At 46.2% G+C, this 20,725-nt stretch overlaps 1 long non-coding RNA gene across 1 annotated transcript in view; it reads right to left on the bottom strand.

Annotated features, from left to right (window-relative positions):
• Positions 1-20,008, bottom strand: part of LOC143693953 (uncharacterized) — a 54,092-nt gene extending 34,084 nt beyond the window's left edge. The window contains exons 1-7 of the long non-coding RNA XR_013182059.1: positions 19,909-20,008; positions 11,992-12,067; positions 9,866-10,020; positions 5,223-5,305; positions 5,026-5,102; positions 3,287-3,337; positions 2,817-2,894 (exon numbers count right to left, since the gene is read on the bottom strand). This is a non-coding gene — a long non-coding RNA (uncharacterized LOC143693953). The remainder of the gene's footprint in view (positions 1-2,816; positions 2,895-3,286; positions 3,338-5,025; positions 5,103-5,222; positions 5,306-9,865; positions 10,021-11,991; positions 12,068-19,908) is intronic.
• Positions 20,009-20,725: the final 717 nt, after the last annotated feature.

Raw genomic sequence — 20,725 nt, 5'->3', positions numbered from 1 at the left:
TTAAACATTTCATGAAAGTAGGGATCTCTGCTGAGACAACAGCTCACAAAGGCAGGCTCAGCCTTCAGCTGATATAAGCTCTGGCCAGCAAATTTCTGTGCTTAATCCTTGGAGAGTCCCCTGTGTCATGCCTGCTGGCAAGCTCCAGTTGGCTCTGAGTGTGACCCAAAGGGTAGAAGGAGGGAGTCCATGTGATGGGTTACAAGCCTGGATTGTTTGGGATGGGATGGCAATCTGTAATCTTCTGACCAAATTTGTCCTGCCAAAGAACATGATAATAATAACAGCCCTCTTTAAGGATAAAGGCAAATCCCAGCACTGAGATTGGTGGGATCTCTAAATTCTTTGCAGCTTAATCACAGCAAAGCAGTCAACCATGAGGTTAGCTCTAAAGGGATATGTGACAAATGTGCTGGCCTTGAAATACAGCAAACCTACAGCTATTTATTATCTCCTTGCTGTTCTGCAGGCAAGAGGCCATGGTGGTAGCAGCAAGATGCTGCTGCCCCTGCTTCGCAAATCCAACACCCTGAAAGCATTAAGGGAAAGATTCCCATTGTCACCCCCACTGAGAACAGTTCCTTAAGTCAGAGCCTTCTTGGACTGAAATATTTCATTAGCTTTGGCTAAATTGAATATAGCTAAGTCCTCAGACTGTGTCCAGAAGTAATATGCCTTTTACCTCCTGCCCAATTCACCACTATAAACAAATTAGAGATACACTTTAAGCATGTCATAAACCACTCCTGGCTTAAATTTATCCAGTCTTAATAGCATTGCATTCAGAATAAACTTCCAAGAGAGGTAAACACAGTTAGAAAATAAGGCTTTTGCTCTCCTAGAAACAAAATATATTCTTTTGTCACTACTAAATAATGAGAACATTAGTTCAAAGCATCAGGAAACATTTCAGACGAGTAGGAGAAGGATTTAGTAAAAAAAGAGTATGTAATGGCAATTCTTTTGCATCCAGGGAAGAGCCACCTAGGTGAAGCCATACCACACCAGACACCAGCATGTGGCCCTAGCTGGCACTTCTGCCTTGCCATCCTAGGAATGGGAGCCATGGACAAGCACAAAAGCCTGTTTCTTAAAATAGGTTCAGTGACCTGAATGCAGGAGCTGCTGGAGCTTGAAGCTTTGTTTTATTAATCAGTTTTCATGCATTTACTTGAGGATTAACATAGGCTGCCAGCTTTATCAGCATTAATTTAGAGTACCTTGAGCTATTGAGGACAGAGCTGTCTGCTGCTCACAGTGTCAGCACATCACCCCTGCTCCCCTCCTGCTCAAGATTAAGGCACCATTAGGGCAAAGTGAACGCTTCAGATCCACACTGCTTGCTCCAGCTCTGCACTGAGACACACCAGAGGGGAAAGGGAACATGCCAGAGGCAGCACTTGCAGGTTATTTTGCAGCCAGAGGGTGGCTGGGGCTGTGAGGCTGAACGAGCAGCAAGCCCTGTGTTGCTGTCCCCCCACAGCAAATCTGATGCCTCCACAAGAGAGCACAACTTCCCAACAGCACAGAGGCCCCCAGAGCTCAGTACCTGAAGCATCTTTAAAACACAGCACTAAAAAGAATAGGACATGAGCTATGTCCTGTAGGCTGCGGTACAGAGCCTCAGCAGGCAGCTCATTCCACTGCAGCTCAGCTCCCTTCTGGCTGCCTAAACACCTCTTGCCAAAGCCAGTCCAGCAAGCCTGGAGGGGCACTCTCTCCCCTTCTATCCTACCTGCACTTTCAGTGGAGCTTCTGCAAAGGTTTCTGAGCTGCAGCAATCCACATGGACACCAGGAACCATCTTGGAGGTGGAAGGTTCTGTGGCACAGTTTGTTTACAGCCTCAACTAACCAGCTGTAGCTGTAACAGCACAGCAATTAACACCTCCCTAGCTGAGCAATTAATTGTTCTCTGCTGCAGACGGACACCTGGACAAAGATGTGCTAGAAGAGCTGAACATCTCCAGACATTATCTAAATCCAAGGGCCCTGAATCAAGGACCACCACCCACACTGGCAAACATCTTCTCCTGACTGAATCCAGACACCAAGTCAGGTGTTAGTAAAAAGCCTGTAACAAACCTCTGACACTATTTAAGCAGCTCATACACCTGTGGAGTGTAACTATCTAGTCTTAATCTAAAGCACCTGTCTGGCACGGGCCAGAAAAACAGTTTGGGGTCTTGAAGCAGAAGGACTGGGAACTGTGATCAGATGAGAGGGACAGTTTAGACTCTGGGAGCGACTGAGCATCCACAGAGGCCTCTTCTTGGCAGAACATATGGCAGACCTGGAAGAGTAACTGTACTCTTGTGTTTGTCTACAGCACACTTATCATTTCCTCTGGGATGCAATTATGAGATGAGAACAAACTAAATTCAGAGGTACATACACCAACTGCACAGCAACATCGACACCCTAGCATAAAACAAAAGGCACAAAGCTCGAGAAAGTCACTCCAAGAGGATGTAATGAAATAGCAGCTATGATTTGTCCAAATCAAGTTTCTTTAGACCAAGTCTTTCTTTAGATCAAGTCTTACTTGATCCAAGAGGTTGTTTTGCCAACACTGAAGAAAAGAATGAAGGACTGCCTTGGGTGAGGCACATTTCTTGGCTGAAAACCAGTCCCAAAACCACCAGAGTTTTACTTCAGGCATGCACATGGTTTGGGACCTCTCCTTCAACAGCTCACTGATCTCTGCCAGATGCTGCAGCCCTCCCAGATCAGTAGCCTCTTACCATATCTCAGTTACAATCAACTGCATCTCTTTTCTCACTTCCTTTGGATGGAAAGAGGTTTGAGAGGACCTACCTGATCTCCCACACTGTCATGTTTGAGGTGGCAGTCACAGCATGTGGGGGCCAGCAGCTTCAGCCAGAACCACAGCAGCTGGAAAAAAAAAAAAAAAAGAGATAAAGTTATAAACCAGGAAATATTTTCCCAGGGTGAGGTACCTTCTTGGCTGGCCACACCCAGGGCCAGCATATCTGGGCTGCCTACTTCTTAGGGACTTTGTATGAGATGGTGTCATGCATTTGTTCCACTTAGATTTTGGCATGTGTCAGTCAGAGAAATTATGTCTGGACTCATGATTGTGACTTGTGTTGATCATACAGATGAGGGGAAATCTACTGATTTACTGTTTCAGTCTAAGACAAAACCTCCCTTGAAAAAACAGCTTGTGACCTATGGAAAGGGTAGGTTATGCAGTCAGTGGTGGCTAGCCTGCTCCCTTGCAGGAGGGGGCTGCCACCAAAGGGAATGAACCAGCAGGTACTTACCAGTGTTCTGTACAGGCAGGTGGGACTGTAGACCTCTGCCTTCATCAGTGCCTGAACAACAGAAATGAGGAGTCACACAAAGACACTGAAGTTCTCCAGGAGCAGCTGTTGTGGAGATGTACAGAGCACTAAGGCACAAACCCTCTGAGCACCTAAGGAAGCTGGTCATGGTACTGAAAAACAGCTGGCCAGCAAACCAGGTACTGCATGGGGCTGGCACCCAAGTTAATGCAGTTTCTGAATTGCAGCTGGCTCCACTTTCATTGGCTGAGGAGACAGGCAATGGCCTGTGTGCCCACCCCCAGCCCCTTCACCATGCCCTGGGACAGTCACCATCGGCTAGAGTGGCCGATGCTCAGCAGCAAATAAAGCCTTCTCAGGGACAAGCTCCTCGTTAATCGTTCCTTTGAAACAATCAATCAATCCCCCCTTCTGTCTAGGAGGGCTGCCAGAGAATAAGATGATTGCTCTCATGCCACCTTGTGTGACTCACCAGAGAGAAAAGAGTACAGCAGTACAGGGAGGATAATTACTCTTTTTTTGTGAGTTGGTGCCTGGTTTCAGTGTATTTAAGTGTTGTTTAAGTGTCTAGTTCTTGGCCATTGTATTCAATCTTATTTTTATTAGGGTCTTAAAATTTTTACAGCATGGAGAAGTTTGTACCTCAATGGGAGCTTTCAGAATACAGTGAAAAATACAACCATAAAAGACAGAAGTACAGGTTGCTCCCTGGCATTTACCTATAGTGCTCTTCTCTTGCCTCATTAACTTTGTAAGCATCCAGGTTTGCTAGAAATCATGGTAATTTGTACTAAATCAGTAAAGCAAGCGAGCTGAAATGCAAACATGCCGAAGCCACTCTTCCACCATGCATGTTGCTGCAGAGAGAAAACTGGTTGCTTGAGGGAGGGACAGCTGTCAACGCCACCACAGCTGTGCTATTTCCCTGACAAACATCTCACTGGACATGTTCCCAGGGGAGAAGTGGGTGGGGACATGAGTACAAAACTCCTGTGGGCAGGAGCAGCACCCGGAGTCTGGGATGTCTGCAAATCTGTGGATCCAGGTGTGCAATATCCTGTCTTGGGTGCACTTTCTTCTTTCTGTAGTTTCCCCCCCTCAATTTGTTCAAGTGGTTCAAGTCTGAGGAAGGAAAAAGGCCAGTCTGTTTTGCTTTGTGGGCTATATTTCTATGGGATGCTGCTCCTTAAAGAGCACAGCTGCATTGCTGCCAGGCAAACACACCCGTCCGCCAGGGCTCAAGTTTGTTCTCTATGGGTGGCCAGACCATATTCTCTAAAAAACATCCAAAAACACCCTAAACTCACAAAAAAACTACCAACAGGCATGTAAGCACTTCCACATTCCCCAACTTGCTTGTTCTGCATAAACAGCAGAATTTTATTTTTCTTTCCGCCACATGCATTTTTAACCAGCTGTATATCACTCTTGTTTTAGAAGACATTGCATAGGGAAAAAAAAAGGCTGCAAAGAGACTTTGCTTTTTATTGATGGAGAAATACATTATCAGGTGTGGTTCACAGGGTTAGTCCCTCCAGTCTACCAAGAAGGAGATTTCAAGACTTTGCAGATTTGTTTTCATATTTCCTTTGACCAAATAGGTCACTAAAATCGATACATATTGTTGAAGTCCATCCAGCCCACTATCCACTATTCCCTGGGAAGGACAGCAATGAATGCTAGGAAATAAGAAGGAGCATACCTATAAGAAATCCTACCTGTTCAACTTCCTCATACGTGGGTTGCTGCTCATGTTACTGTTTGCTTCCAATGGGCGGTCAAATCAATACCACTTCTAAGCAGGAAAAGTAGATTTCAGAAAGAATATTGTTCAGCATTATTGAACACAGACTTCCTCCCTCTCCACCCTCAACCCTTTTTTACAAAAAAAGAACTCATCCAGCAGGCACTTTACCTTTCTTAGCTAGAGGACACAGATGGGCTCCTCTGCACCACAGGTCAGGAGTGCTGGGCAGCAGTGGGAGGATCTGCAAAGAACTATCAGGACATCACAAGCCAGTTTTACTGAGTTTCACTCTGCATTACTCCCTGAGAATACATAATTTCTCTATTTCTAAAAGCAGGAAGAGATAACAATACCATAATTACCTTGGAAAGGTATCAAAGAGCCTAATGAAGTAATATTTGTTAAGCACTGAAGGATCTTTGAATACTGTGAGCGCTTTTTGGCTTTACTTTGTCCTGTGGTGGTCGTTCAGAAAAATACTGAAATGAAGGGCAGAATTTGAAAGTGACTATTTCCATAGACATCAGCATCCCCCAAACCCACTTGTGTTAGTGTGCTTTGAGGTAGTTAATATTTGCCAGGTGTTGAAATGCTCAGACACATTTCTCCCCAAGGTATTTAGAACTGTGATCCGTGAAGGCAAATGAAAGGGATATACTAGGAAACGCATTAGAGTTCTTCCTGTGATCTTGTGATTTTTTTTCCCTTAACGCTTTTGCACAGTTTCAAACCAATGATTAACTTTCCACTGGCAAAATCAGGGCTGTAAATGTCTGGGGGAACTTGCTAGACGTGCTCTTGCACTCGGCGTTTGGGCAGAGCTGGCTCACGCGCTGCCCCGGCGCTGACAGGGAGCGGGAGTGCGCAGGCCAGAAGCGTGCTGCTAGTGCAGGTAAAGGCCAGGAGAAACTTCACCTGCACAGACACTAAACACTGGGCCTTTTGGCCTCCACACTAACTGATCAACCAGATTAGGCAAGGCTGGAGTCAGCTGCCTGTGCTGCAGGCTGGCTGCCCGCAGGGCACGAGGCTCCCCGGAGGGGCAGGATACTCAGGTGACATTCTGCTGGGTCCCTTCAAGACAAGCAAGAACAAGGCTCCTCAGGGGAAAGATGAGGGAACTTCTGCAAAACAATCTCTCCAACACAACCAAGAAAACACCCAGTAAAGCAACAGCAACAAAAAAATCAGCCAGGAATTTAAGAGCTGTCGAGGATCTTGAAATGGTGGTGGCTGTGGCAGATCACCATGGATGGGGGTGAGGGGAAAGCCTGCAGGGGCAGCAGGACATTGAGCCACTGCTCTGACATGGTGGGTAGCAGCTAACACAAGCCAGGAGAGCAGAAAGAAGCTGCTTGGTTTTCACCCTTCACTGATGCTGTGTTGGCCTTGCAGCCTCCAGGATGCTGGTCACAGTGTGCCACCAGTGCACCATGGTTTGCTCACCAGCTGATCTCAGCTCTCAGCAGTTGCTAAAATATGGGGGGCAGAGGTATGTATGGTAAAGCTCAGTATTTTTCCACTTGTGTTCAGCCATGCTGGAGCTCAGCTTCTGTGTTAGGCCCCTTCATACAATAGATGGTATGCCAATAAAATTGCTCTCAGGAGAAAATTCTACTGGGTGAGGCTAAGAGTGGCAGAATGAGGTTCTTAACAATCTTGATAGAGGCTGTAAGCAGTCTAAAGAGAAGCCTAATTCAGATGCCTCGGTATGCAGCCTTTTTGATTACACCCACAAACCACCCACAACCTCCAAATTGCTATTCTTTAGAAACACCCTGCAGCACTTTCTGGTTTCCAATATACAGCAGTGCTCTAGGCTTAGCTGCTGGATTTATGCATGCACATGCAAAAATAACTAATGGAGAGCTTGATCAGACAGCAGGATCTTTTCTCAAATGACACATTTTAGTAATAAAGGAAATGTATTCTGTTATCCTGCTAGCATGGAATAATGAAACCATAGCTTTCCCTTCCCAGCTTTTTTCCCTTCCTCTCTTTTGAGTGTTGCAAAGCAGAAATGATCCTTGGCTTGTAGGCTGCAGCAGCCCACAGGAGCTTTAAGAATAGTGTCAGAAACCCACAAAGCCATGCTGTTAATTGGGGACTGGGTCATTGGTGAGACTTTGGAGAGCTGTGCTCTCATTCCAAAGCAGCAAGGTACCCTGCAGGTGCCAAAGCCTGACATTTCCATGCAGAGGGAGGAGGGTCCCGTGTTGCTGAGACTCATTTGTTTGGCAGCTTTGTCAAGCACACCGTGGCCTGGGAGATCAAACCCTTCTTCCTGCAGGTTCATGCCCATAATCTCTGCCCCTCCACACCTCTGGGAGGTGCTGCTGTCACAAGGACCAGTGACCATGATGTTTCCGTGTTTTCTTTGTAAGACGTGTGTGCTGCTACTCAAATCTCTCTCTGTCTTCGCACTGCTGCCTGTATTGCCCAACTCTGTAACTCTCAAAGCAGAAGGCTAAAGGAAAACAAGATGAGGCTGATTTTTAGGCCATCTTGTGAACTTCTGTTTTGTTTCTTGGGCAGCTGGGGTTTCCTTTTAATTGCAATCTCAATTTAAGGCGCAGGACAGAGGGAGATCGAAGGGGAAAAAGAAAACCTCAACTAATTTTCTTCCCTTTCTGGCTATTAAGTGTGGTTTAAGAACAAAGTCTTCCCAGAGAGCTTCTGTAATCACAAATAAGAGAGACAAGAAAATAAAAGTTATGCTCCTGCTAACACTCCTGGGTTTTAAAAATTTTAAAAATATTTCAGTGTTCTACTCATGTTTTTATGAATCTCAGACCTCCATATTACCTCTCGTAACCACCATCCACACACAGAGACCTAATAAGGTGGAAAACTCCAGAATCTACAAGAGCTCCAGAGATATCAGAGGTAGAGAAGCATTGCTAGTAGAGAGCTGGCTTCTGCTGTCATGTCAGAAGCAACTAGGGAGGTATAACTACACATTTATCAGCCTTTTCATCAAAGGAAACTGATAGCATGAAATGCAACTTGTTCTCTGTGATGCAAATTCATCAAAACAAGAGCAGAGGAAGCTCATCAGCTCAAGCTAACTCTCAAACAAAGCTCCCTTCAAGGCTGCCCCCCAGACTTCTGCCTCCTTGGCTCCCAGCTCTTCAAAAAGAGCCTCTCCTGCCAGCCCCATGGCAGGAGAAAACCCCATCCATCCTCTCTCAGAGAGTTTTCCCAGTGCAACTCACACCTACACGTATAACTCTGTTTCTTGCCTCGCTAATGATTCTATAAGCCATCTCAGAGGCCAGCTGCCAGAAGCTGATGTCTCTGCAAAGTGAGAATTGTTTGGAGCATGCAGGAAGGTACTGTGTTCTCCTAGCAACCAAAGTTGTAAAATAATGTAATCATATCCAAGATAATGTGATAAAAGATTATATGATGCTTGTATCAGGTTGTTATGGCAACTGAAATAAGTTTAAATGCGTGTATCCAGCGTTTCAAACAAATAATGTAATTGTCTGCAAAATTACCTTCCTAATTAACCCCATTCAGTTTGCCATCCTCTCCATTCATATAAGCCTACTACAGGGCTGTTGTGAAACCTTATTTTCATAGAATCATAGAATGGTTTGGGTTGACAGGGACTTTTAAAGATCATCCAGTTCCAACCCCTTTGCCATGGTCAGTAACACCTTCCACTAGACAAGGCTGCTCAGAGCTTCATCCAGCCTGTCTTGAACAATGCCAGGGATGAGGCATCCACAGCTTCTCTGGGCAGCCTGTTCCACTGCCCCACCACACTCACAGTAAAGAATTTTTTATTGTGCCTGATTTAAACCTACTCTTTTCTAGTTAGAATCCATTCGCCCTTGTCCTGTTGGTACAGGCTCCTGTAGAAGGCCCCTTCCACCTTTCTTGTGATCTGTCCATCCTCACCCACCAGCACTCCAAGTCCTTCTCGGCAGGGCTGCTCTCAGTCTGTTCATCCCCAGCCTGTCACGGTACCAGGGGTTACTCTGACCCACGTGCAGCATCTCACACTTGGTCTTGTTAAATCTTATGAGATTTCCATGGGCCCACTTCTCCAGCTTGTTCAGGTCCCTGGACCCATCCTTCAGGTGTGTCAGCAGCACCACTCAGCCTGATGTCATCTGCAGATATGCTGAAGATGCACTCAATCTCCCTGCCAATGCCATTAGTGAAGATATTTAATAACACTGGTGCCAGTACAGACACCTGATCTGACATCCACTGACCCCTCAGAGCCATTGACCACCAGCCTCTGGATCTGACCATCCAGCCACTTTCGTATCCATCTAACAGTCCACACATCAAATCCCCCTCTCTCCAATTTAGAAAGAAGGAGGTTGTGAGAGACCCTGTCAAAGCTTTACAGAAGTGCAGATAAATGAGATAAATGGCATCTGCAACCCTTCCCTTGTCCACTGATGCAGTCCCTCCATCATAGAAGGCCACTGGGCTGGTCAGGCAGAACTTCCCTTGGTGAAGTTGTGCTGGCTGTCCCAAATCACCTCCCTGTTTTCCGTGTGATTTAGCACACCTTCTAGAAGGATCTGTTCCATGATCTCTCCAAACACAGAGGTGAGGCTGACAGGCCAGTAGTTCCCAGGCTCCTCTTTTCTACCCCTTTTAAAAGATGGGTAAAATGTTTCTCTTTTTCCTTTCATTTGGGACTTCACCTGACTGCCATGACTTGTCAAAAAGCATGGAGATTGACTTGGCAACTACATCAGCCAATTCCTTAGGACTCTGGGATGCATCTCATTGGATCCCATAGACTTAAGCACACTCAGACTGTCATGAACCAGGTCTTTACTCACCATGGGGGGGACTTTGCTCCCTGGTCCCCATCCTGCTGTCCATCCACTCGAGAGGTGTGGGAAGAGAGGTTGCCATTGAACACTGAGGCAAAAAGTACCTTGAGTGCCTTACCCTTCTCCTCATCCATTGTTACCGTTTTTCCAGCATAGTTTACCTGTGGGGGAAGGGGGAGCATTGCACCTTCTCTGACCACTTTCAAGGCCTTTATCCTGCCTCTGCCCAACCCTGTTTTTATTTTGTTTGAAACCTTCTTTTTTATGACCCTGCTGATGTAAAATTTGTTATTTCATCACTGCACGTTTGAGTCAACACCTATTTGCATTTCAGTGCATCATCTAACATGGGCGTAGTTTTTTCCTTTTCAAAACAATTTTGTTTCTTAGGGAAATGTCCTAAGGTGGTGAGATTTACTTAACTCCTCCCCTTCCCTGTATCTTGATGAATAACCAAAACAGAAATTCCAGGAAGTGAAAATACCCAGCGCCAAAGCCCAAATGAAGATGACCCATCATCTCAGCCATGCTGACAGCAGCTAGGAAAAGAAAGACATCCAAGAGAGGGCACACTGCATGCTGTCAGAATCTGGCATCCTCTTCTCAATTTCCATTCCCCCTACCAAAATAATAACCAATTTCTCAAGAAAAATCAATTGCCTTGCTCCAAAATTTCCAGTTCTTATCACTAGATACACTTTTAAGAAACATTTTCCATGTCTTTTGATTCCTTCCCTTTGAGGCTTTATAAAAGTCTAATTTCCATAGAGTGTCGTTCTGAAATCAACCCATCTTCTGTAATAGTCCCAGTGGGCTGATGTGGGGAGATAATTGTTTTCTGGATTGGATCAGAGTTTTAGTCTATGCTTCATTTCTGAGCTGTGATTTTTAAAGTGATTCTAATAGATACAATATTTAAACTGACACCTTTGTCAAAATTTTGGGTTTTTTGGGTTTTCTCTCTTTCCCACTTCCCAATCCTTGCTGTACATGGGGACAGTGGTGGTGGCTGGGGGCTGGGTCCTGTGCCACAGCTGTGGGCAGGAGGGCACAAACCACCTTGCAAACCCACTGGAGCTGTGCCCTCCACAGGCTGCTCCTGCTGAAGATGCCAAGGCAGCTCAGCTGATCTTTTCCCTCTGTTCTTCCATTACCTGCCTGGTGCTGAGAGCACAACCTGCACTCCAGGTGCTTCCCCTGCCCTTCCTTCTTTTTGACCTGCTAACCACTCACCCGAAGCAGCACTAATGTACCAGCAAAAGCTTTGCTGCTTTCAACACCTCAAAGGAAAGAAAAGTCCCCATAACAACACAAAGCAGCAGTAAAGAAGCTGGAAAGAAGGAAATGGGGTTGATGAATAACCTCAGCTGCCCTGCAGAAGCGTACCAGAGCACTGCCTGACCAGTGCTGTGCCTGCCTGCCAGGAGAGCCCAGCTGCACACCCAGACACAACCCACTCTCCATGCCTGCCTTCCCATCTGCTGGAATATTGGGCATGTTTACCCTGCACTTCATGGGCTGGCTCCAGGCTCTTCCCCATGTGACTGCAGCATCAGCCGAAGGCAAAGATAACCGAGCCCAGCAGGTGCTGTGTGGAAACCAGTGCTGGCAATGGGCTAAGCCTAAAAGCATCAGGGCCATTTGCCATGTAGGCCTGACTTGCAGTTGGGTTTTTAGCCCTGCCAGCAGGTTCATTTCTAGGCTGCAGAAAATTCCCCAGAGGGCATAAGCAAAAGGAGAGAAACAAACCCTTTGAAAATATAATTTATCTAGGTCTTATTTTCTTTTTTGCACAACGACAAAAACAAGACAGGTAATGTCCTTTCTGTAAAGGCACAAGTAGCTCTTTGGATGCACTAAAAATGCTTTTGTGAAATAGAAACATAAGGGTTTTTAAAATAGTATGCTCTATAACCAAATTACCATTCCAAAGTAGCATCATGCATAATATTCCTTAAATTTACTGATAACTTCCCAGCTTCCTGTTCTTCTTGGGAACAGGAACGAGATTAATTTAACTTTGATACTGCACTAAGACCCAGGGAAATGCCTGAGTGGTATTGTGTACATCATATGTTTCACACCAACTGCACCATCCTTCTGAACTTGCAATTAACGCTGGGCTCCAATACCTTTCCTCCATCTGAGCATGATCCAAAAAGCCATCCTGGCAGATTCAACAGGAGCAGCCAACACACGACAGGAACTCTGAAAGACATAAAGGATATTGCAAGGTAGGCATTGCACCACACAGGTGCCTGTTTGGAAACCACAAACCAGGAGCTCCAATTCCCTGAGCACATGCTGAAAGACACCTACAATATGTGCAGCAGGATAACATTTTCTTATTTTATAACTTGTCTAAGTGCCTCCAGACAATTAGGGTTAGGATTCATATGTATTAGGAATTTACCAAAAAGAGGATACCTTGACACAAATTTAATCTTTTCATAGGTCTGTTTTGCAGACAAGAAAATATCAAAAATCAGCCTATAATTTTGTTTGCTCACATATGAACATTAAAGTGAAAGAAAGGAAAAAGATCTGTAATTTTTGCCTCCTTAGAGCTCACAAACTTCATTTGGAACTCCAACATCTCTGAGCACTTAATAATAATCCTAGTGGTGATATGTAAAGGGTTGGAGGAGTTTCATACAAAAAAAATCTTACTTTAGCTACTTATTTCTGTGAGGCTCTTTGCGTGGCTTCATCAGAATGAGCTATGCTGGCTTTATGAGAGTGGATCATTTATAAAGCTCATATAAATGATGTATTCAGAGAGTGTTTTGTGCTCCACTTGATAAGCATTAATTGTATGCAAAATGGCATACAGCAACTAATCACACCTCTTTCTTGCAAGGTAGTTGTGGCCACTCAGGTAGGAAGCCCATATTTTTGGATATTTCTAAGCTGGCCTTACAAGCATTTTTAGCTCTTTCTTTAAGAAATGAGCAAGGTAAAATTTGTCCAATTGTTATAAATTAATAAAAGATGCAAATCTAGTCATCTGCATGAAGAAAATGGGAAGGTAGGAGAGGCTGTTTCTAATCCAAATCCCCACGCTGACTCCCTCTGCAGCAGCAAGGAAATTATTTTCTCTGCTCTGAGCCCCAGTTTTCCCCCTCAAGCGCTAGTGCTAATTATACCTGCCTCACTGAGGTTTTGTAACAAACAGCCTGCGTGTGAAAACTACTTTGATGCAAGCAAGAGCCAAGTTTCAGTAATAAACATATGGTGAATGACATTTTGCCTGGATTTATGCAGTGGAAGAGTTTATTTAAATCAGATTTGGAAACCGATAGCGAGTCGGAGGAACGCTGCACCATTTCCCAATCAATAAATAAATACTTGCTTGTAGCCTCTGCTCTAAATGCACGGAAGCCTGGCTCTGTGCCAGGCATTAGACAGACGGTGGGCTTGGAGTTTGTACCCTTATCTTCATATTTTTTGGAGCTCGTTGCCCTCTTCCAATGCTCAGTTTAAGGGCAGAGGGGGAAGGTGGGAAGGTGCTGGGGCCATCCAGGGCAGTGTTCCAGCACCAGTGAGCCAGGGCAACACCCTTGCGCAGGGAGAATTTTATAGCCAAAGAGCATGTGGAGAGGAAGATGGACTGAATCTAGATCCAGCCATTCCTAAAACTAGGCAGAGATGGAAATATGCTTTTTAAAAACTTTCTCCAATAACCAGGCTGCTCTAGCCAGAAACACCCTAAAATAAAACCTTACCTGGTGTCTGTAATCCTGAACTTCAAACTACTGTACAAATTACATCAGTGCACTTAAATACTTTATCTTAAAAGGGTAGCCACCGACTTGGGCAATTTACGGACTTCAATTATTTACAATTGCCTCTTTGTCAAAGCAGGAGAAGGAGGAGGAAGGGAGAAGACTGAATCCTGGCAATGCCATGACCCTGTGCAAAACCATGGGCACACAGAGGTTTTCAGCAAAGAGCTCAACCCCAAAATGCTTTGTTTTAACTGCAAGCCTTCTAAGAGGGGAACTGCTTTTCTTTCATTCTGTGCTCTGGGAACTCGTTTTTCATTTTCAAATTATTTTAGCCAGGCTGACTTTGTGGCTGCAATCCCAGCCCTGCCAGGGTCCAGTTGCCTTCCATGAGGCTGGGAGTGCCATGCCCTGTGCACGCAGCCCCCACAACTGCAGCCCCCTGTGAACCCTTTCCTGATGGCTTCCCAGGCACACCAGGAATCCTCACCAGAAGTTGCTTTCATTCTTTTGTTAATATTTAATGCAAAAGTTTCATCTTGAAGGAGAAAGACCTTTTGGTTCAGAGGCAAATATGAAATGATTTTCATATTAAGGCTCTCAATTACTCCTTCTCAAATAAGTGTTTCCATATGGACAATTGTATGACAAGTGGGATAGAGTGGTTTCTGCTTTCTTCAGCTGCAGTTACTGATAATTTCTGCAGCATAGGATGGATTCCTTCACTTCAGACCCAAATTAACTTTCCAAGATACATGCATCTTCTCCTCTCCCTCCCCCCCAATCTTAAATTACCAGTACCACAATCCCACTGGGGAACTGGGAAAATAAGGGTATAAAAATGTTTAATTTTTCTAATAGTTTTAATTACCATGTATTTTTAAAGCCCTGTGATTTCTCACGTCGCTGTGGGATAGCTGTTCTAATTTGAGTGGTGACAATGTACGTGGGTATGGAATTAAATTTAAACCTTCCATGGTTACTAACAGCTACCATCACCACCCTGCTCAGGATAACCCTGATGCTTTGCTCTGGGGCCTCCCTTGCCATGGCCATTTTCCCATCTCAAGATTTAAAAGGGATCTCAGAGCCTGAACCTCACCAGTTCTTCTAGCCAGGCTCTGGAAGCAGAGTCACTTACATACCACCCTGGGACTTCTTCATCTGGCCATTGGGCTGCTCTTGATGAGAAATGAGACACCAGAGTGCCTGACCGAGCCACACTGTGGGCCTCTTGGAAATTTTTCCTCAGGGCCTACTTCTTCAGTCCTGTTATCTGAGGTTTGAGACACACAGACATGAGAGATGGGTTTTCGGAGCTAATCAGGATGGGCAGTCCTACCAGACAGAGAAGGGGAAATAAGCCACCAGCAGCATTCATCACAGAGACCCTTCTCTGGGGTTTGTAAGTCTCACACAAGGAAGGGGTTTAGGGCAGTTTGTCACTACCCAGTGGGGCAAAATTTGAAAGCCCCAGTGACTGCAGAAGGGATCTGAGGGTACCAAGGGTCTGGGAGGTAGAAGCAGAAAAATCTCCCTTAAGAAAGGTCATGCTGGCAAAACAGCCTCACTCCTCACAGCCTAAAAACACTTGGAAGAACAAGACAACCAAACAGCTTTCCTTCAGTAAAGACAATGATCACACTGCCTTGCCTCCTTTTTTGGTCTAACCTTGTCATTTATGAGTGTACCCAAGCCTGCAGGAGCAATTGGGATCATCCCAAAGCACAGACCAGGGAGTCCCACCCACAGCACGGATGAGTGTTCCAGCTTTTGTGGAGGCAGCTGAGTAGCCTGTCTCTGCTAACAGAAGATTAAGATGTCTAGCTTAACAGAAGATTAACATGTAAAAATAAAAGCCAAGCGAAAACAAGAAAAGTGACAAAATAACAGCATAAATTACTGTGTAATATGAACATATTAATAAATTACAGGGATAATGATTTTTAAATTATCACTTCATCGCTGATGTATTTCTGCATTAGAGGCAGTATTTCACAATCTATATGAACTGTGCTGCTTTACAGATGTTACCTTTTATAATTCCCATTGAAAAACTGAAACACTGATCCAGATGACACAGCTGGTTAACATAAGTATTGTATTTTCAGATTTCCAAGAAAGCTGTCAGGACGACTTGAAAAAAACATTTGGTTTATTATTTATAAGAAATGCTAGCTTTCCAATGCCAGCTAATTCACTTAAAATGCTATACCAATGTGCTAGGTTCAGCTGAGCAAGGGATTTCCAGCTTTGCACAATTATGGCTTTGGCAGCTAATACTGCTTGCAGCAGGGTTTTTTCCCTTTGGTTTTTGGTTGTTTTTTTTTTCTTTTTCCATGCAAGTTAACTGAATCCCTGAATTTCTTCATATGCCCTAGAATATAAATTTGCTGATTTCAAGGCAAATTTGTTTCATTTTAAATCACGTTAATTTGCTTCTGAAGATAAACCAATGATTATTTAATTGCTTGGAAATTCTCAGATCACACTTTTGACATGTTTGCGGTGTCTGTCCCACATGTTGAAACCTGTGGGACCAGGAGATGATCAATAGGAGGATGAGGAAAAGAGGGGAGAGGAGATGTTGGGGTTTGCAGTGCCTGTGACTGCATGGAAACTCTTCAAGCCAGGTCCTGTAGTGGCACAGTTGAGGTGAGGGCAACTCCAGTGGGAAAAAAGCAGGGTCTGGAAAGCAAAAAGTGGCATTTTTTTGTGTCAGACACTGCAGAAGGATGGTGAGCCTTGAGTGTGTTTTTAATACCTAATGGAAGACGAGTAATTCGCAACAACATTAATGGTCATAAGCATTAGTAGTTCCAGCCCTCCAAGATTTTATGATGTGGAAAGAATTACTGTACATGTCAAAAGTGGGAGGGATTTGGACTCTTTGCTCTTCCATTGAAAAATACAAATACTGACTTCCATTTCTCTCCCTCAACACCTTTGTTCTCTGAAAAGACAAAGGCTGGTGGAGGAGCAACAATCTCATATTTCCCAGTGCTCTGTCTTCTGAAAATGGAAAAAAAAAAGAGAAATACCTCAATTTTCGATAGCAGGATGAGGGGTTTATTTCTCTCTTCGTACTTCATTCATTAGGAGCTGTCAGGTCTCAGGGCACATCAGAGGCACTGGGAGCAGTCAGGTACCAGCTCCCAGGCTGTCTCTGGAGCTGGCATGGAGGCAGAAATGGAAATGGGCATCACCAGCACATCCCCAAGGAGAGAGCTTTTGCACAGGTCCTTGCCAGACAAATGGACTGTTTCTACAAGAACTACCAGGCATGGGGGAAGGTGTGTGTGGAAGAAGCTCCATTACCCCTAGAACTTTTGGAGTGCTGTGCTCCCTGATTGAGGGAAGAGAGCAGATGCTGTCCCACAGAAAGTGCCTCAGGAGTGAGTGTTCTCCCCTCATCCACCAGCCCCTTGTGCCAATGTGATCCTGTGCAAATCAACCAAAAGCCCCTGAAACCCCCCCAAAACCTGAAACAAAGCAAAAGAACTCCACCCAAGGAGGAAGAACCCTGCTGGCAGCTGGCCACTGCACTACTGCTCTGAACCATGCCAAGGTGAAGGGCTCAAGGACATGATGCAGAGCCAAACTTGCAAGGCAGAGCACTGAGCACAGCAAACACTCATCACCCCCATTTTGAGAACAGCTTGCCTGATTTTTCACTGGCCTGAGGCAGCCTGCTGAGGGACCTGCAGCCAGAAAGAAAAGTGAATAAAAACAGTCACGGATGACTTGCCACAGGGAGCCCAAACCGACTGAATTGTGGATCTGATAAGGTGCCAGAAAGATTTATTAATTAATTGACTGGCAATGGGAACCATGCAGGCAGCAGCAGCCCCTACCTGCATCCACTGACAGCTCCTTCTTGCCAGCCCCACCAGCCAAGACACCAGGAGTCTGTGGGGAGGAAGCAAAAGGAGCATCCTGGGGATGCACGTGCCCACCACTGCTCCCTCCCTCATGCTCCTGTTATCAAGGCTTGAGTCCCTGCCCAGAGGCAGCACAGGTGCCTTCACATTTGTTTTTAATGAAGGATACAACTGTGCAGTCCAACAGCACATGGATGCAAGGACAGCCTGGGACTTTAAACATAAGCCCTTGAGATATGCTTGCCATAAAAGCAAACATCCCTGCCAGCACACACAGAGTTTGCAGCACATGGTGCTTCCCTGGGCATCCCCCAGCAGCCACCTGTCCCACCCTGCAACCAGCAACAGCCCCAAAACCTACAGAGCTGGGGCAGATACACCACCCTGGCCGTGCAGATGTCCCCAGACAAGACCCTGACACCAACACATTTTATTTTGTCTCAGCAGTGCAAATGATGGAGATCAAATGTTGCCACCAGTCCAATCCTGAGCCAGCCAGACCCTGACAAACTGCTGCCAGTAACTTGCAATCTCCCTGGAATACAGCTGTAGGCTTTGCAAAGAGTGGCACCTATATTCATGGATTATGGTGATGGGACTTTTCATTTATTTATTTATTTCTCTTTGCCCCTCTCCTCTGTGTCCAAGCATCCCTGGGCTGTAATTAGCAGCATGCTGCTTTCCCACTGCTTTCCCAAAAGTGCAGAGAAAAACCAGAACGTGGTGGGTAGGGAAACACAAGCGGGATTAAATACCAACATAAATCATTCTGAGGGTGTAGGACCAGGAACAATTTTTTCACATTTCACTCACTATTTAAAAAGTACAACCACCTCCAACCTCCAAAAGACACCTCCTCGCCTCCATTGTGAAATGGAAATGAGGTTGATGTGTGATTTCCATCCTCCAGGCTCCCCCTCTGATTCCCACCAAATTCTTCTCTGCCCCCTTGGATGCCACCAGCCACAGCTCAGCCCCAGCCCCATGTGCCCCACGCTTGGCCAAGTGCCTTGGAGCAGCCTGGAGACCAGACCCAGCACAGAAGCCACCGGTCATGTGCTGGGGCACCTGCTGAGGGTGGATGTCCCCAATGGCCTTCACAGCATCTCAGTAATTCCTGTTGCTGACCTCTCTGCATGTATACCTGTTTTTCACCGGCAAAACTGGTGTGTCTGCCCCCCCTTTCCTCTCTCTGCTTTTCTTGCAAGAAGCTGCTTATTGCAGGGCTGCCTCACAGTCTTCTTCCCTCCCTCTCTGCCTTCGCTTCTAGGTTTATTATGTATCAGCTGCAATGGTTTCTGGAAGTTTTGCAGCATCATATTTCTCACTCCTTGCCCTTTTTCTCCTAATGCCTCATACCTCAAGAATGAGCTATTTGTTATTTTTCAGGAAATCTGCCTTACAAAGGTTTTGGCTGCTCCAAGAAGCTGGAAAGCTCCAGGAGACAGCTCAAGCAGGAGCTGTAACCTCTGATTCCTTCTCCTCCTTCGCATGCTGTGAGGCACATGGGGATCCTCACCTTGCACCACTTCCCTATATCCCTCCAGCTCCATCTCATCCCATGTGCATCTCCCACAGCTTGCAGAGATGACTATGTGGCTCCTGCTGGGCTGCCCTGCTGGCTCCAAAACCCAAGCAGAGCTTTTCATCAGTGGGGGCTGGACCCCCATGTCCTGCCCCACACTGCGGGGAGCCTTGCACTGAAATCTGTTGGGAGCAGGGCCCAGAAGCTGCTCAGGCTGCCACAGGGAGCTGGGAGCACTGGGGACTCACGTCCTGCTGCTCCAACAACCCCCAGCTCAGTGTGAGAGCTGTGCAGATGGGCAGACAGCACAGAAAAGCTCCCACCTCCTGTGAGCAAATGCCACCCCCGTGCCTGGGAGGGACGAGCATCATGGGGACCGCCAGCATGTGAACCTCCTGCCTCTTTTCAGTGGGACACTGCTGAGCAGAGCTGGATGGACACACACACAGCCAGCCCTCCAGCCTCACACACATTGCTGCATCTCTCCATGCACCACAGCTCTCGATGAAAGCTGCAGGAAAAGGTCTGGCAAACAGTTTTCCTCAGCCTGTAATACTCTCATGCCTGAGCCTTACTAGATTCCTACAGTAAACCCAAGAGTGTGTCTAGGGCTGCTGCATGTAATTAAAAAGTGATAATTGTATCAGGTGTAATCTCACCCTCCCTCCATGCAGCCCTATACAGGTAAGCATGGGAATGGCTATGTCACTCTGAGCAAGGGACCCTGCCATGTCAAGGAGCGAGAAGGCTGCAAGTCCCCCCTGCACCTGTCAGATAAATCTACTGCAGCCTCTTATCAGCAGCAGTGCAGGGTCCCCGAGCCAGCCTGCCTGATCCGCGGAGCACTGAGGTGCTGTGGAAGATAAAAATCAGCAACCCACAATTAACACCACCAGCAGCAGAGCCTCCTTCACTCACCAGTGCAAACACCTTCTCCTGGGTGAGCAGCACCAGCAGGTCTCTGCTGTCAGCAGGGACCCTGCGCGCACCTCAGCTGTCGCCACCCACGAGGTTTTGGGCATCAGAGGCCGTATTTAGCAAGCCCCACTGTCACCATGGCAACCAGTTTCGCTTAAACGGAGGGATGCAGAGGCCCGGATGCTCCGACCCTGGCAGGGCAGGGGGTGCCATGGATGCTCCGGCCCTGGCAGGGCAGGGGGTGATGGCACTGCCAGCTCCTCACTGGGGCCGTGCTGCTGCCCCCCGAGCAAGGCAGCGCCCATAAAGAGTCTGGCCTCTCTGAGTGTTTTTGCTGGATGTTCAAATGAATTGCCTGTCATGAAAAAAAGAAAAGGAGAAAGGAATTATAGTTATTTTCTTCCCAAGAGGTGCGATTCAGTTCAGGGAAGGTTCCATAAGGATCTCCTTGAAGGATGTACCTTGCAAACCTTTGTTGTTCTGAGCTACACTCTGTGAGACTGCAGCTCCAGGAGAAGGCTGTGGAAGACAACAGGCAGCCCCCACAGGGATGGTGGCAGCTTTTGAGGAGGACAAGGTCCTTACCAAAGGCCTGGAAGTCTGGGTAATCAGCAGGAATTATTAACTTGGAAAAGAGCTCTAAGATCATTGAGTCCAACCACTAATCCTGCACCACCATGTTCACCCCTATCCACATCCCATCTCCATCACTGTGTTCACCCCTATCCACATCCCTAAGTACCACCCCACACAGCTTTTGAACCCTTCCAGGGATGCTGATTTTCAAGGCATTGCATCCCTCAGTTCTCAGCAGCCA

This window comes from Agelaius phoeniceus, chromosome 4, assembly GCF_051311805.1.
Source record: "Agelaius phoeniceus isolate bAgePho1 chromosome 4, bAgePho1.hap1, whole genome shotgun sequence".
In the NCBI taxonomy this organism is placed as follows: Eukaryota; Metazoa; Chordata; class Aves; order Passeriformes; family Icteridae; genus Agelaius; species Agelaius phoeniceus.
This window is presented reverse-complemented; position numbering and strand designations above follow the sequence as displayed.